The sequence below is a fragment of the Lynx rufus genome, unplaced genomic scaffold, assembly GCF_022079265.1.
Source record: "Lynx rufus isolate CCGP_SWC_20201006 ecotype Redwood Valley unplaced genomic scaffold, mLynRuf1.p SCAF_8, whole genome shotgun sequence".
NCBI classification, from domain to species: domain Eukaryota; kingdom Metazoa; phylum Chordata; class Mammalia; order Carnivora; family Felidae; genus Lynx; species Lynx rufus.
Window position 1 is genome coordinate 100,075,731 of NW_025814896.1, and position 17,542 is coordinate 100,093,272.

Here is a 17,542-nt window from a genome sequence, read left to right on the forward strand (position 1 = left end):
GCCGGGCCCTCGGGACTGATACCGGCCGCCGCGGCCCGCCCGGCCAGCCCCAGAGCCGCGGGCTCCGGCGCGGCCTAGCGCTCCCGCCGCCCCGGAAGGGCTCGGTGCGGCCGCCGAACGGGGCCCCAGGCGGCAGCAGGAGACACAGGAGCCCTCCGTGGACCCAGTAGGCGCGTCCGGTCGCCGGGAGACGACGGCGAGCGCCCCTGCCTGCGGGCGACCGCGGGGCGGGCGGGAAGGCTCTGCGGCCGGGGAACGGGAAGCCCCCGCCACCCGGAGCCCGCCCCGGCCTCGCGGCTAGGCCTCGGCGAGTCCCTGGGCTCGGGTAACCAAGTTCCCGGGGCGGATCCGGCCCGACCGCGGCGAGTAAACTCCCTGCTCGATCACCCGGTCAGAGCGGGACTCGCTCCCGGCGGGCCGCGGGCCCCTCGCCTGGCGTGCACTACCCTACCTAACCAGGTTTTGGTAAATGACCGTGGTGTAGTCTGTTAGTGGTCAGGGGCGTTTTGGACTTGTTTTTCGGTCTAAAAGCATGATTGGGGTACAGTTGCAGATAAGCAGACAGCTCTAGCCCAGTCCCAGGGCACAAAGAGAAACATGTTTAGGAACGATGTATAGGCATTGAGCCGGTAAAAAAATAAATAAATAAATAAATAAGTTAACTTCAATTTACTGCCATATGGTTTAGAAAAGGGGGAGGGGGTTGTGTTTTCTTTGTTTCGCTACCACAGGTCTTTAAGTAAATAAAAAGTGTTAACATACTTGGCGAAAAGTTTATCCTGGTAAGGTTAATGCAAGATTGTAGAAGTGGCTTTCAAGTATTATGTACTCTTGCTTTTAAAATCCTGTATAGGTGATGTAGGAGTGGAGAAAGTTTAGTGAGTCAGATTAGTGTGTTTCACACCATTGGAAGGGTATTCTTAAGGTAATGCAGGCCTTAGAATTTTGAGGTCGAAAAACTTAGATGGATGAAAATTATATTTAGGGCAAGTTTCAGAATTTGCTCAACTGGGCTGTTGAGATTGACTTAAAGAACATTTTGTGTTCAAGGATTCTGTATTTTAAAAGGCTCAAACCTAATAGGAAATATACCGTCTTTTCTTCACTTATTGTGGGCAAGTGTAGGACATTGTAAGGCAATAAGGGACTTAGGCTCATAGAAACTGTGTCCATTTTCCCAATTTTTCCTACTTAATGGGAATGTGTTCTCTATCTCTGTAATTTAAAAGAAGTTGTTAACTAAAGCTACAACTAAATTTTAATTTGGGATGTTAAAGTTTATATTAGATGTAGCTGTGTGTACATTGACCACCTTTAAGACAAAATGAAACGGAGCATGGCCGCAGGCTCTCTTACTCTTAAGAACTGGGAGCGTTAAAACTACAGAATCAGCAATGGAAGAATGGGTTTGAGATCCATTCTCCTGCTTCAGGAAAACATCCAGATAGTTCCATTCTAATTGGATGATGTCCTGGGAAGATTCCTTTACCCCCAGTAATCTTTTAAAGTCCCACAGTGTGAACATTCTTGAATATAACACAAATTCTGTAATTTAAGCCCATTTCCCCCTATTTGATCCTGTGGAAAGGCATATGGTTTTGAAACTTACATTACCTTTTACTTACTTGAATACTACTGAACCTCAGCAAGTTAATAGCACACTTTTTCTGGTAACTTACACAATCCCAGATGTTTCTCAAAATGAAACATTGCTATATATAATCCATTAGTTGAAAACTTATAGTACAATATTTGACAAGTGATTATCTTTTGAGGGGCTAGTTTATGGCCTAAGGCAGGAGTGGCAGTCTCATTAAGAATCACATTTAATTCATTAGATATGTTTTGTGGATTATTAGTTCAGGCTGCCATTATTTTCATCAGTAAAAATTTAATCAACAAATTTAGAGTTTGACACCCTTACTATTATAGTTCTTTTCTCACTTTTCTCTTTTTTGGGCAAGCAAATCTCATTTCTTTTAGCATTTCTTTAGTGGTATGATTTTTGAGTTCTTTTAATCATCTGTCCCACCTCCACATTCTCTGTGGTTCTTGTTTCCTTTTGCACTGTGACCCAGACTGGATGTAGTAGTCTGGTAAAACATATGAAATGTGCTGCCTGTATTGTTGTACTTGGATTGCGCTACCTTTTCAGTGCCTTCCGGATGCATGTAATTTGTTACTTTGTCTTTGTGCCCACCCTAATGAGTTGCATGATATATGTAATGATGTAACTTTGGACAACTCAGCCCCAAGATGGACATATGTCAAGCTGAGTCTCTACCTTGTGAAGCAGTGGACCACGTCTGAGAAAGGAGATGCAGCCAGGAGCATAAAGAAATGTTCTAGCCAGGGGTCAGCATACTTTTTCCGTAAAAGGCCAGGTAGTAAATATTGTAGGCTTTGTTTGCTGTAAGGTCTCTGTCATCTCTGCCATTGTAGTGCAAAAGCAGCTATAGACAACATGTAAATGAATAAGCACAGCAGTGTTCCAATGAAAACTTTATTTTCGGATGCTGACATTTGAATTTTGTATAATTTTCATGTGTCGTAAAATATGATTCTTTGTTTTACCACTTAAAAATGTAGAAACCATTCTTAACTTGCAGGCGTACAAACACAGGAGGTGGCTGAATTTGGCCCACTTTGACCTGTGGGGTATAATTTGCCTACTTCTCTTCTCACCTAGAGCTTTAGAGAGTTGATGGAACTCATAAAGGGCCCACTGTGCTTGGTATTCATTCCATCATTTCCTTTGGGTAATGGTAATGGGGAGTAACTGGTTTGGTCCATGGTTTGTACCTCAGTTTCCAGCCGCACCGTGGAGATTGGTAGAGAAGTAATTGTTCTTCAGGAGTGAGAAACAGGCTCCCCACCTTCCCAGACCATGTCTGAGTGGAGTCAGCAGTACTCTACATTAAGTCTCCCGCTTGCCCATTATGACTTTTCTAGCCAGAATTCCATTTTTCTGTCTTTTAATTCGCTTTGTAACATTCTTGTCATCTTAACAAACTTTTTACATCAGTGCCCAGTCACTTTATGTTCACCATACCAACGCCATCTAGTTCCATGTTACACAGTGAAATCAGTCATCTTTTTTATTTGTAAGAGTATTTTTTTTAATGATTCACTACACTTTCTTAAATATAGGTATGTTATTCAGAGCTTAAAATGCATTTAATAGCTTGGCAAATTAAAAACCTCAAATTACTCAGTGCTTATTAGATAAAATGAAATTATGAATGCTCGTGCGTGAGTTTGAGCCTAGTTGATTCCCTGGAATTAGGAACACATTTATTGCCTTAAATCAGTCAACCTTTTTTCAGTTGCTACTATGTATAAGGCACTTTCCTAGGAACCAAGGAGTGTGGAGATGAATGAGACATGGCTCCTCACCTTGAGTCCGGTGGGAAGATGCATGTGTATACAGCTTCTACAGCACAATGGGAGACCATAGGGAGATAAATGAATTGAGGACAAAATCATTATCAACTTTATTCCTAATGGATTTTGCCCCACTTCAGAGAGGGAATCTGTTTTTCTTGAGCGCCTTCCTTTTTTGTGGGCTACTCTTGATTTTGGGAAAAAATGAGATTTCAAATAGAGTCCTTATCTTTACCGGATTTATCTTTCCCCTAGCTTTTAGAAGACTTTCATATGTAAAAGTGAGAGCAAGTAGGTGAACAGGTAGGTGGTCTTATTGTTACGTTTTTCTCAGAAGCATCTGATATTGTTTATTTTCAAACTGTGAAGTATAAAAGTATGTAGGCCATTAATCTAGCTTTTGAAAGTTGTACCATTTTTTGAAATTGTACTGCTCTTGTTAGTAGATTTACATTTCCTCGTCTCTAAAAATATTATCTGACCCTAAAAGCTCACATGCAGATGATCCCAGAGTGAAGTGCAAGAATTTTGTTTTCAGGATTTGGGGACTGCAAAAGCCAGGATTGGTAATTGGCTTGTGATTGTAAGGTGATGACTTTTGCCTTCCTGTAAGTGAAGTAAATTGACTCCCACTGAAAAGATTTTGATTTTTGCTAACATGTCAGACCATTTATTTTACTTTAACTATGAGTCGTTAAAAGATTATGACATTCTTAATTAAGGGTTTTTCAGTTCAATAGTTCATGAATTATATTTACCCTGATTATAAATAAAGGATAGATAAAAATGTAAATATTTTATTCCTGGGGTCTTTGATTTCATTTCATAAAAAGTTGATTTTGAAGCTCATTTGTCCCATATTTTTGGCATTTGTGTTTAAGTTAAAATGTCATTAAATACAACTTTCTTGTTTTAAATTAGAAATTTAATTTGGAAGAAACTCCTTTCAGTCTTAGAACTTGAAGAAATATTAGCAGCAATCTTGTTTAAAAGAAAAACTTTTTTATAATAGAAACTTAAGAAACTTCTGATGTGGAATGAACAAAACAAATCCCTTCGATTAGGCTTGCAAATCTTAAAAATGAAGAAATCCATGCACTTACGACTCATAATTTTAAAAACATCAGCTTTAGAGAATCTACCATATACATTTGCTGAGGCTTGTTTTTTGTTGTTGTTTTAAACCGGAGGCTCCAAAAGCTGTTTCTAGTGAAGGTTAAGGTGTGGTTGAATTATCCTAGAAATAGTGTGTCTTTTAATTACATTATAAATATTGCTGGGGAGCTATTTTCATGAGCATGAATTCAAAGGAAACATTTCCTACATTTTATGCTTGTAAAAGTTAAAAGTAAAACCCTGTTCATAATTAAAATCTTTTTTATTTTTATTTACTTATTTAAAATGTTTATTGATTTATTTTTGTATGTGAGAGACAAGGGAGAGCATGTGGGAGGGGCAGAAAGAGAGGAAGAGAGAATTCTAAGCAAACTCCGGGCTGTCCATGCAGAGCCCAACTCAGTGCTCCATCTCACAAACCATGAGATTGTGATGTGAGCCAAAAGCAAGAGTTGGCCACTCTGCTGACTGAGCCACTCAAGCATCCCTGTTTGGTTTTTTTTTGTTTGCTTGTTTTTGTTTTTGTTTTAGAGAGAGAGTGCAAGTGGAGAAGGAGAGAATCTTAAGCAGGCTCCACTCTTAGGGTGGAGCCTGACCAGGGCAGAGCCTGATGCAGGGCTCGATCCTATGACCCTGGGATCATGACCTGAGCCAAAATCAAGAGTCAGATGCTCAACCAACTGAGCCACCCAGGCACCCCTATGATTAAAATCTTTGTTTTTTGTTTTTTAAGTAAGTAATTTTTTTTTCTTTTAATGTTTGTTTAATTTTAAGAGGGAGAGACAGAGCACGAGCATGGGAGGGATAGAGAGAGGAAGACAGGATCCAAAGTAGGTGCTGTGCTGACAGCAGAGAGCCTGATGTGGGGCTTGAACTCACAAACTGTGACATCATGATCTGAGCTGAAGTGAGACCCTTAACTGACTGAGCCACTCAGGTGCCCCCCCCCATAATTAAAATCTGTGTGAAAGATTAATTCCATATTAATTTTAGTGTTATGCTAGAAACCATGATGTTTTTCAGGTTGTTTTTTTTTTTTAATGATAAGGTATGGTTTTTTCAATTGCTGAAGTTATTTATTAAATTGAGGAAAGAGCCCTTAAGAGGTATACAGATCAGAACTTTTTTAAAATGTGGTAACTTTGGGGCGCCTGGGTGGCTGAGTCGGTTAAGCATCCGACTCTTGGTTTTGGCTCAAGTCAGGATCTCACACGGTTTGTGGGTTTGAGCCCTGCCTTGGGCTCTGTGCTGACAGTGCAGAGCCTGCTTGGGATTCTCTGTCTCTACCACTTTCTCTGCTCCTCCCCCCTCAAAATAAATAAATAAACCTTAAAATAAAAAAATTAAAACGTGGTAACTTTTGTATTAGTCAATTGTCCTGATTCGTGTTGGAGTGGGGATAAGGCAGACAGTTCCCGAAGGGAACATACTACCTAGATTACATAGGAAGGAAGCGAGTGATCGTGAAAAGAGAGGGTGTTCTTGGGATGGTAAGGATAGGAGGACAGGACAGTGCTGTCAGAGGAAAGTTAGGCAAGGTGGACATGAAGCTTGGAAATGATCTGTAGCCACAGGAAGTTAGAGACAGAAGACCACCTTTCATGCTGAGTACCAGGAGGTGAAAATTCATCATCCTGTGAAGCTAGCAATAGATGAATTTCCTTGTTAGGCACCTTCCAGGGTGCCATCCCTACTACCTGTCTCACCACTCTCCCACAGTGTTTGTTAATCGTGCTTTTAGTTGTCTTTCTGAATAGAAAGACAGTTCACGTACATGGGTCTATCCAGTTCATGTACATGGTCCATTTATTTCTTCCACAGCCACAGTGCCAACCAGCAGTCCAGCAGACCTTGCCAATGGCTGTAAGGAGTATCAGGGAGGAAGTATGAATGGATCCCAGCAAGTCCATCACTGCTGTTAGAAAAAAACAACTAAAATCACGAGAGTGGGTCAGTCAAGTCACCTTCAGCTAGGAGGGACAGACAATAAATGGGTGAAGCCTCTTGACATCATGATTAATTAGGTTTAGCATTATGTTCTACTGAGTTGTGTGGGTTTGGTTCCCCCCCCCCCCACTGGTTCTCAGTGCTAGTGTCATGAACTTCAGCTTTTTTTTTTTTTTTCTGTTAAGAGGATTTTCATTAGGAGAGTCACTTTAGAGTGCTAACTTGAGGACCTATTAGAACAGTCACAGGCATAATCAGTTATAATTTATTTTTTGTTTTTGACTTTTGTTTCTTTTTGAGACTGTCACCCTCCCCTCCCACCTAGTAAAGTGGAGGGTCCCTCTAGTGGCACCCTTGCCTTATTCTCCAAGCATTTTTTTATGCTGTAATTGTTTGCTTGTGTGCCTCCCCAACAAGTTACCTGAAAGACAGGTATAGTGTTACACTTACCTTTACACCCTACCACCAAGCACAATGTCTGGACTGTCGGAGGCCAGACATTTGAGCACTTGTGGATGATTGTTAGAGATGTTATTACTTGTCTAAAAAATGGGTGAGACTAGAAACTGCTGTCTTCTGCTTTTATCTGGGAAGCTGGTTAAGAAGGAGGGAGATGGTAGGAAAGATTTGGAACTTTCATAAAAGTAAGAGGGGATGAATAAACTACGTAGAGTGAAAACTTAAAGGAAGCTGACTCCTGGGGGAATGACTTGGGATTAGACTCAGGTACTATTTTTTTGTTCTACTTCTGTCTCTGGTTTTGGATTAACTGGCTATGGGTTCTGAATATTAATTGCACCATGTGTGAGTTTTCTGATTCATTCATTCATTCATTCAGTGGGTATTTATGGACTTCCTACTTGAGTACTACTCAAAATCATCTTGAGAGCTTGCCGCAAGTTGTTGACACTTGCTGCGGCATTGATAATTATTCAGTGGGTTTGAAACACCTTTGGGAACGGGGCGCCTGGGTGGCGCAGTCGGTTAAGCGTCCGACTTCAGCCAGGTCACGATCTCGCGGTCCGTGAGTTCGAGCCCCGCGTCAGGCTGTGGGCTGATGGCTCAGAGCCTGGAGCCTGTTTCCGATTCTGTGTCTCCCTCTCTCTCTGCCCCTCCCCCGTTCATGCTCTGTCTCTGTCTGTCCCAAAAATAAATAAAAACGTTGAAAAAAAAATTTAAAAAAAAAAAAAAAAAGAAACACCTTTGGGAATTAAATGCTTTCCTGTTGCACAGGCTGTGGTTCTTTTACAATTTGCTGGAATTAGTCCTTAAAATTTATATCTTATGACAGGGTAATTAAATCATGTAAATACTTTAATGTTTTGACAATATTCATCCACCCCTCCTTTTTTGGGAGACTGCATGTTAGCAGGGGCGAGGGGCAAGGGAGTAAGGGAGAGAGAGAAAGTGAGAATCCTAAACAAGCTCCACACTCAGCACTGAGCCTGACGTGGGGTTCGATGAGCCCTGGTTCATGACCTGAGCCAAAATCAAGAGTTGGACACTCAACCAACTGAGCCACCCAGCGCCCCTCTTTTTAAGCCTACTTTCATTTAAGTTTCTCAATTCTAATTCTGCCCAGCAGTACATTTCTTTCCTTAATATTGTCCTTAGACTGTGAACGTCTCAACACATATCTGCATATGTGAAAGTATGTTCAAGTAGATTATTCCTCATAAGTTTATAAGTATCTTTGATGCTTAGAAAACAGCTCAAGGGATTAAATGTTTAATTTTTGTATTCAGTATAGTTTGTGTGTGAAGGCCTAATGGTTATATAGCAACTGTTGGAGTAACTAGATGGTACTTGTTTTTATTATTTCTCCTCAACCGTTATTCTTCTTTGGTGTCTTCTATGGTTGTAGAGGTTTGGCAGTGCAAGGAAATGAGAATCTTTCTAAATTAGGAGTTAACGGCATCGCAGTAAAACAGGCAGGGATTATTTAAAGGAGTTGTTACAGATGTGTCTCTTCTGTAAGAATGAAATAAATACATGCTGAGAGCTGGGGGTGCTTGGGTATTGGGAACCACGTAGTTTTCTAGTTTTCATAATCTGAGATCTTACATTTAGCCTGATTAACACTGCTAGGGACTCTGATACAGTAAATTGCAATTTGAAATTAACGTAAAATGTGCAGAGGAGGGAGTGATCTTCCCTTCCATAGGAAAAATGGTGATTAGCACCTGAAGTGACAGTGGGTAAGCATTTGACCCATGGTTTTCCTGACATTCCCTGTTAGGCGTATGATATCGCTTCATGTTCTTTCACTGCTCCATGTCATTTTCTACAAGCTTTTTAGAAGTGCAAGCCACATGTAATTTTATTTTTTTATTTTTATTTTTTTAAGCCACATGTAATTTTTTTTTGAGAGAGAGAGCCACCGAGCGCAAGTGGGGAGGGGCAGAGGGAGAGAGAGAAAGAGAAGACAGAATCCTAAGTAGGCTCCATGGCTCATTCTTATGACTGGTGAGATCATGACCTGAGCCAAAATCAAGAGTCAAATGATTACCCAACTGAACCATCCAGGTGCCCCAGGCACATGTAATTTTAAATTCTCTGGTAGCCACAGTAGCAAACTAAGGAGGTGAAATTAAATTTAAATAGTTTAATACTTTAACCTAGTATATCCAAGTTAACATTAATCAATCAAGATAAAATTATTATATTACTTTTTTCTTACAAAGTTACAAAATTCTAGTATATATTTTACACTTAGCACACTTTAGTTCATATCATCTGAGAATCATCTTTAGACTTGTACATTAGGAGTCTGCTAATAGACCATATATAGTCTCTTTCCGTAGGTACGTTTTGATGTAGTATTGCCATCTGCTCAATGGTGAGTTCATTAACATTCTGGATTTTTGCTTCTTGAATTAATTTCCTAAGAACTCAGATTTTACCTTTTTCACTTAAAAATTTTTTTAACCTACATTAGCAACATTTAACCATTACAATAGAAAACTACTTTATAAGCAGCTATAAATGTATATAAATTATAATCCCTCTGGGCCCTTCAGATTGGAAGAGTAAATAATGGCCTCAGGGTGATTTTAATGTGAGTTTGTGGGGTTATTTTAAGTCCTCCGTGATGACAAATGTAAAATTTATAAAAATTGTTACTAGTCCATTGCAGGTTCTATTATGGTGGAATCCGAAGATTGTTTGGGTTCTATCTGGTGAGGATAGACTTTTCATCATTTGAAGAAAGTGACATCCAGGCTTGGTAATTTATTGTAGGTGTATTTCATTGTAATGAGATTGGGTCTCTAGTATCCATCTGGAAAAGGCCTTTGCCATCTAACAACAGAAAAACAGATGGTTATGACTCTTATTTAAAGCAATTTTAAGAAAATTGGGGCATTTGGCTGGCTCAGTAGAGCATGCAACTCTTAATCTCAGGTTGTGAGTTCAAGCCTCACATTGAGCATTTTAAACCTATGTTACTTTAAAAAAAAAAAAAGAATTTTAAAAAGTAATTTTAAGAAAACGGATTATGGAGCTAATAGCCAGCCCATTGTCAAGGTTAGCCAGCCACTGGTGATTTCTCTTTTTTACCTGTTTGGTGTACTGTTTAGCCAGTTAGAACTAGATTTGCAAATAAAAATGGACTGTTTCAGAGATAGTCTGTTAAAAATTAAAGACCTAGTGTTTTTTTTCCTTCATTTCACTGAAGCAGCAGTTCCACAGAGCAGTGGGTTTTATGGTTCTGTTCTTTTTCAGTCCCCCTACAGCCAGATCTTTGAAACATCAGGAATTTATGGCTTTTTTTTCTTTAATAGTGTAAAAATACTAGTATTGTATGGGTTGGGTGCTCTCACCTAGTGTTTTTCAAAGGGTAATTTAGGACGTGTGCTATTAGCACCACCTGGGAACTTGGACAGAAATGCAGATTCTTGGACGCTGCCCTGGACCCACTGAATCAGAGTTTCTGGAGGTGGTGCCCAGGAGTTTGTGTTTTCATAAGCTTCTACCTGGACCCAGTTATGACCAAAAGCATTTATGTGTGAGATGGTTATCGCTGGTGACAGGGACACACAATGGTTGTGATACAATTTTTTTATGGTATGGTACCAGTCAAATAGAAATTCAATTGCTGACCTTGACTTTATTCTTCTTTTTTTTTTTTTAATTTTTTTTTTTAGTGCTTTTATTTATTTTTGAGACAGAGAGAGACAGAGCATGAGCAGGGGAGGGGCAGAGAGAGAGGGAGACACAGAATCCAAAGCAGGCTCCAGGCTCTAGGCTCTGAGCTGTCAGCACAGAGCCCGTCGCGGGGCTTGAACTCACAGACCATGAGATCATGACCTGAGCTGAAGTCGGATGCTCAACTGACCGACCCACCCAGGTGCCCCTTGACTTCATTCTTCTTGAACACTATGTTACTGTCACCTGAGGAGGTGAGAGAGAAGTGTGGCTCCCCACTCTAGACCAGTGCTATACATTTACTAAACACACATTTATTGAATTTATTGAACGTATACTTGAGGCTTCAAGGATACCATAGTGAACAAAACAGAAAAGATTCCTGTCCCTGTTGCACTCACATTCTATTAGAAGGAATATATCAGGGATATATGGTCTGTGAGCCAAACCTGGCTGGTTGCTTGTTTTTGTTTGTTTGTTTAGGATTTTATTTTTAAGTAATCTCTATACCCAACATGGAGCTCGAACTCACAATCCCAAGATCAGGAGTCACATGTTCTACCAACTGAGCCAACCAGATGCCCCTGTGATTTTTATTTTTTATTTTATTTTATTTTATTTTAGTTTAGTTTAGTTTAGTTATTTATATTTATATTTAAATTCAAGTTAACATATAGTGTAGTATTGGTTTCAGGAGTAGAATTTAATTGGCTGCTGGTTTTTATAAATAAAGTTTTATTGGAACATAGCTGCATCTGCTCATTTACATATTGTCTAAGTTCTTTTTATATTGTAAGGGTTGAGTTGAGCAATTGTGACAGAAAAAGTTGAAAATATTTGCTACTTAGCTATTTACAGAAAAAGCTTGTGGGTCCCTGGGGTAGACCATAAAAGAATAAATATGTGATATGTAAGAAAGTGTTAGGAGTTGACAGGTGTTATGAAAAACCATTCAGTGGGTTAAGGGAATAGAGAGTGGGGGCCTACTTTAGATACTGTAGTCAGGGAGGGCCTTCTTGAAGATGGGACATTAAAAGAAAAAATTGAATTAAGTGAAGTATATTTAAAGAAGGAAGGATATGGCTGAGGGCATAGCAAGTGCAGAGGTACTGAAACTTGGAATGTTTTGGGAACGGCGTCAAGGCCACTGTGACTGGAAGACTGTGATTGAGGGGGGAAAGGGATAGGAAAGTGCCATAGCCAGGGCCAGATCCTGAAGACCCTTGTATTGTGGGCTGTAGTAAAGACTGTTTACCTGTGAGTACATCGAGAACAACGTTTGCAGAGCCCTTCTATAGAGAGCGGTCTTTTTGGCTAAACAAATGGCAAAGGCTGGAAATTAAATACCTGGTGTTACAATGCATTCCAACATCTCTAAGAAACATTTCTTTATAAACTTTCCCTTACACTATTTACTCTTAAGCTTCGTGGTCCTCAGCCCCCATGTATCTATGTATTCTATGTAGCTAATGTTTCTTGTACATTAGAAATAGAGGGGTTTGGTAGAGATCAGATATTTCCATGGTTTGAATGTAAAACCCTTGAGCCTAGAAATTGGGTCATCAATATTAGCAGGTTTCAAACTTTAAAAAAATATAACTCATAGTAAGAAATGTATTTGATATTATCCAATAGTTACATACATATGTAAAGAAATAAGTTTCACAAAACAGTACTTATCTTTACTATGAGAGATGTATTCTGTTTCTGTTAGTTCATTAAAAACAAAAATACTAGGGACACCTGGGTGGCTTAGTCAAGCATCTAACTCTTAATCTCAGCGCAGGTCTTGATCTCAGGGTCTTGAGTTCAAGCCCTGTGTTGGGCTCCACACTGGGTGTGAAGCCTGCTTAAAAGAAAAATAGTTGTGACCTCCTAGACTGATTTCCCATTCTATTCATTGTTTGTGACTTGCTATTTGAAAAACACGGCCAATGCTATCTAATCCAAAACTTGGGAGTCCCTTGTGTACAAGGTATTGTGATAGGTACAGAGACAGATGGAAAACAATTTTTCCTCTTGGAGGGGGATATTGGAAGTTCTAAGTATATTAGATAAACTAGCTGTAGTATAACTGGAGCAGTAAGTGTCAAATCAGTTATTACAAGTTCCATGATGTTATTAGCAAGTGGAATAGAATGTTTTTTGGGTGTCAGAGAAGGCATTTCCAAAAGTTTGATATTTAGACTGAAGACTTGAAAAAATACTGTGGGTATTTTAAATTGAAGTATAATTGACATAGAATATTATGTTAGTTTCAGGTATACAACATAGTGATTTGGTATTTGTATACATTATGAAGTGATCACCACAAGTCTGGTTCCCATATGTCAGCATACAAAGTTTTTACAATATTAATGACTATTCTCTATGCTATAGTACTGTATTTTTATAACAAGAGTTGGAAATAGAGCTGTCAACCAAGTGAGAGCATGGTAGAGGGTAAACTACAGAGCTAAGCAAATCTGAGATGTGCTCAAGAGAGGTGGGTGGGACAACACTGAGACCAGGGTTTCTGGAACAGAAGACTCCTGTATGTCTGCTATGGGAGTGAGGTATTAGATTTTTTTTTTTTTTTCAACGTTTATTTTTATTTTTGGGACAGAGCGAGACAGAGCATGAACGGGGGAGGGGCAGAGAGAGAGGGAGACACAGAATCGGAAACAGGCTCCAGGCTCTGAGCCATCAGCCCAGAGCCCGACGCGGGGCTTGAACTCCCGGACCGCGAGATCGTGACCTGGCTGAAGTCGGACGCTTAACCGACTGCGCCACCCAGGCGCCCCATGGGAGTGAGGTATTAGAATGATTGATTTACCTAGGACGCTTACCTGACTGAGCCACCCAGGGAACCAATTTATTTATATATTTTTAAGATTTTATTTTTAACAATCTTTATATCCAACGTGTGGGGCTTGAACTTGCAACCCTGAAAGCAAGAGTCATATGCTTTACCAACGGAGCCAGCAAGGCACCCTTGCTGACCCCTGCTTTAATCCATTTATTTAATAAATATATCTTGGGGGCCCCTAACGTGGCTCGGTCAGTTAGGTGTCCGACTCTTGATCTCAGCTCAGGTCTTGATCCCAGGGTTGTGAGTTCAAGTCCTGTGTCAGGCTCTGCAGTGAGTGTGGAGACTCCTTAATATTCTCTCCCTCTCTCGCTTTGCTCTTCTCTCCTGCTCACACTATCTCTCTAAAGTAACAAAAAAAATTTTTTTAATTAAAAAAAACAAAAGATGAGATAGTTGCTGAAGTGATTGCAAATAGACCTACTTGGTGATTAATTAGACAGGGATTATGGAGGGGTAAAAAGTCTAGGAAAATAGCATTTTGGTTAGTTGGGCAGCACCATTCATCAAGCTGCATATCTAAGAAACATGCCTTGAGGGAGAAGGTGGAAAGCAGGGGAAAGAAAAGTGGTTTCCATTTTTAGCATGTTGGGTTTGAAGTACATGTGGGAAATCCAGGTAGAGATTTCCAGGGGCAGTTGAACATGTGGGGTCTAGAATTCATGAGTTTGGGCGTAATCCATAGTAGTAGAGTTGGTTGCTCAGTGATGGTGAGAACATAGACATTGAGAGGATGAGGAGACTGATCAATAAGCCCTTGGAAACACTTCACATTTAAGAAACAGGAGACTGAATGGGAATAGCCTGGAGAGTAGGAAGAGAACCAGGAGAGAATGTTGGCATTGAAACTTAGAAAGATGATTTTCTGAGAAGGAGGATTCAGTCAGTATTGCTGCAGATGGGTCAAGAAGATAAGAAATGAAGTGTTCATTGGCTGGAGCTCTTGGAGTGAGGAAGGTTGTGGATATTGATCTGCACTTTCAAAGGAGTGGGCTAGAGCCCAGACTGCAGGGTGTTAAATCCTGAAAGAACACGAGAAGTTAGGAATACTCCCTAAAGATTTAACTGTGAAGGGAAGGAGAGATGTCAACAGTGAAAGGTATCTCTAGCACCTGGAGCAGGTTTTGGCAGATATTAGAGACTGGGAAAATCATTCATTCAATACTGTGCCTACTACTAGTATAGTATTTAAAAGTGGGGTAGAGTAATGAAAGATAAGTTCTCACTAGGGGGGCAAAAAAGAAACATATCATATAATTTTGGCTCATGATAAATATTCTCAAGAGCATAAAGCAGAGTGAGGGAATAGGGAATAAGGATTAAATGTGATAGAAGGTGAATGAGTGCTCTGTGTAGCTATTTTTAAAAGAATGGTCAGGAGGGCCTTTCAGAGGATGTGCTCCTTTGAAGCAGAGACTTAGTCAAGTATAAAGCCCTGGGGTTAGAGTAAAGTAGGTTTGAGGAACAGAGTAGCTGGAGCTGACCAAATGGGAGGATGAGGAGAGAAGAAGAGGTAGCGATGGACTGACTCCAGATTATATGGGGCACTTAGAGGCTATGATGAGACATTTGAGCTTAATTCTTTGAATGTCTAGCTACCAGGACTTGCTGGTGTAGTGTAGGCAAAAGCACGTGGATACGAAGAAGGCCATTTACTGAGACAGGGAAGCCAGGGGGGAAGGAACGTGTTTGGAGGTGGAGGTCAGGAGTTCTGTTTCAGACACACTAGGTTAGAGATGTCTGTTAGATGTTCAGGCAGAGCTGTCTAGGCCATTTGGATGAATGACCTGGAGTTGAACTGGCTGAATGAGTGAATGAAGTCAAGACTTGGTGTGACTGTTGCTCTTCTCTCCAGTTTACTGGGGCTTGAGTTCCTCAAACCTTTTAGTAGGTAAATGTCTGGAAGCCTATGACCCTTGTCTTTTTTCTCAAAGTAGCAAGAAAGAGGGAGCACAGAGGTAGAAAGCCCTGTGTGTCTCCTGTGGCAGTGCTGTAGTGATACAGTTCCAGACAGGAGAGCTCACTGTGGGAATTAGGCCAGTTTGGCAGCTGGGTAATGAATTAGTTTATTTTCGTTCTTTTCTCGCCAATAAATCAAGAGGAAGATAGAATAATAGACCTTTTGGTCCAGAAGGAAATCAACCTTCTATTTTTTTCCCAAATTGTGTTCTAGAAAGGCTGAGTCATACTACTTGAGATCATAGTGAGGACTAGAATTCAGATCCCATGACTCTTGTTCCAGCCCATTTTCTACTGTATATGCTGCTGGGATGAGGGCTCAGAGTTTGTTAGTTTGTAGACTAATACTAGAGGCTAGACTTCTGCATTAGATAGAATTTTCCTGTGTACTCAAATTTTTTTCTGAGATGCTGAATAGTAAATTTAAGGATGGGATTTTGGAGCCAGACTGCCTGGGTTCAAACTCTTCCTTAGTCACTTACTGTGACGTCAATAAGTTGTTTACCTCTCTGTGCATCATTTCATGAAATGGGCATAATGCTTACTTAATCTCAGGGTGTTTAGTTGATTGATTATTATATATAAAAATTTAGGCTAGTGACTGGCGTATAATCACTCATTGGGGCACCTGGGTGGTTCAGTCTGTTGAGCATCTTAACTTGATATCTGCTGAGGTCATGATCCCAGGGTCTTGGGAGCCCTGTGTCAGTCTCAGTGCTGAGTGTGGAGACTGCTTGGGATTCTCTCTCTCCCTCTGCCTTTCTCCCCTGCTTGCACTGTCTCTCCCTCTCTCTCTAAAAGCAAGGGGGAAGGAAGGGGACACCTTGGTGGCTCAGTCGGTTGAGCAGTTGACTCTTAGTTTTGGCTCAGGTTGTCATCTCATGGTTCGTGAGTTCAAGCCCCACATCAGGCTCCATGCTGACAGTGTAGAGCCTGCTTGGGATTCTCCTTCCCTCCCTTCCCCTCTCTCTCTCTCTCTCTCTCTCTCTCTCTCTCTCTCTGTCCCTTTCCTCCTTATGTGCACATGCTCCCTCCCTCTCTCTCTCAAAATAAGTAAGCTTAAAAAAAATTAAACAAATAAAAAATAAATTAAAAAAATAAAGGGGCACCTGGGTGCCTTAGTTGATTGAGCGTCCAACTTTGGTTTGGGTCATGATCTCAATGGTTCGTGAGTTCAAGCCCCACGTTGGACTCACTGCTACCCACTTTGGATCCTCTGTCCCCCTTGCTCTCTGCCGTTTCCCCACTTGTGCTCTTTCTCTCAAAAATAAATAAAACATTAAAAAAAACTGTTTGAGCCACCTTCATTTGTGTCTTGGATGTAGAAAACAGCTGTTTTTCACACTTCTAAATTCTTCGCATATAATTTGAGCACTAACAATATGCAAATTATATTTCCTTATTTGAAATATAGTCCCTGCACTCAAGGAATTTGTATTCTATTGAAGAAGGAAGGATAAAAATACAGGAGATAACAAAAGCTTACCCTTACAGGCCAATGAAAGCTATGGATACTCTCTTCCTTTTCTGATATTCTGTAAATCAAAGTGTCCGATGAAGGCATAGAGACTGAGGAGAAGGGATCTGAGCCATCTTTGTGGAGAAGGGACTTGCTTGGATAGAGTAAAAGCAGATAGATATTCCAACCAAGGCAGTAGGCAGAAATGAGTACATAATAAGAAGGCTACATAGATATTATTAGATGAGGATGTAAGAGGAGCTTTTCACTGGTTGAGTAGCTCAGAGTGTTGATCCATAGGTTAGTGGCAACCTAAAGGCAGGACTAAGGAGATGATTCTGTATCTTTTTTATGTTCTAGGACTTTTTAAAAAAGTCAACTGAGATTAACACATAATTATTAATATGTTCCCCTGGTCTATTACTTAGTTTTCAACACATTTTGCCATTTTTATATCAGCCGCCTCTCTTTTTTAGGGTTTGAACATTTTACAAATCCCAGACCTGCATATCATTTTACCCACAAATATTTCAGCATTTATCTCTAGCTGATAGGGATGCATTAAACATACATGCTTGCATGTGAAGCCACAGTATCATTATCACACTTGACAGAAAAAACAATAATTCTTGAATATTATCTAATACCCAGTTCATGTTCAGTTTTTCCAGTTGTCTCAAAAG

The 17,542-nt window shown here is 40.3% G+C and overlaps 1 protein-coding gene across 1 annotated transcript in view; it reads left to right on the forward strand.

Annotated features, from left to right (window-relative positions):
- KCMF1 (potassium channel modulatory factor 1) overlaps positions 1-17,542 on the forward strand; it is a 79,083-nt gene that overhangs the window by 658 nt on the left and 60,883 nt on the right. The window lies entirely within an intron of this gene.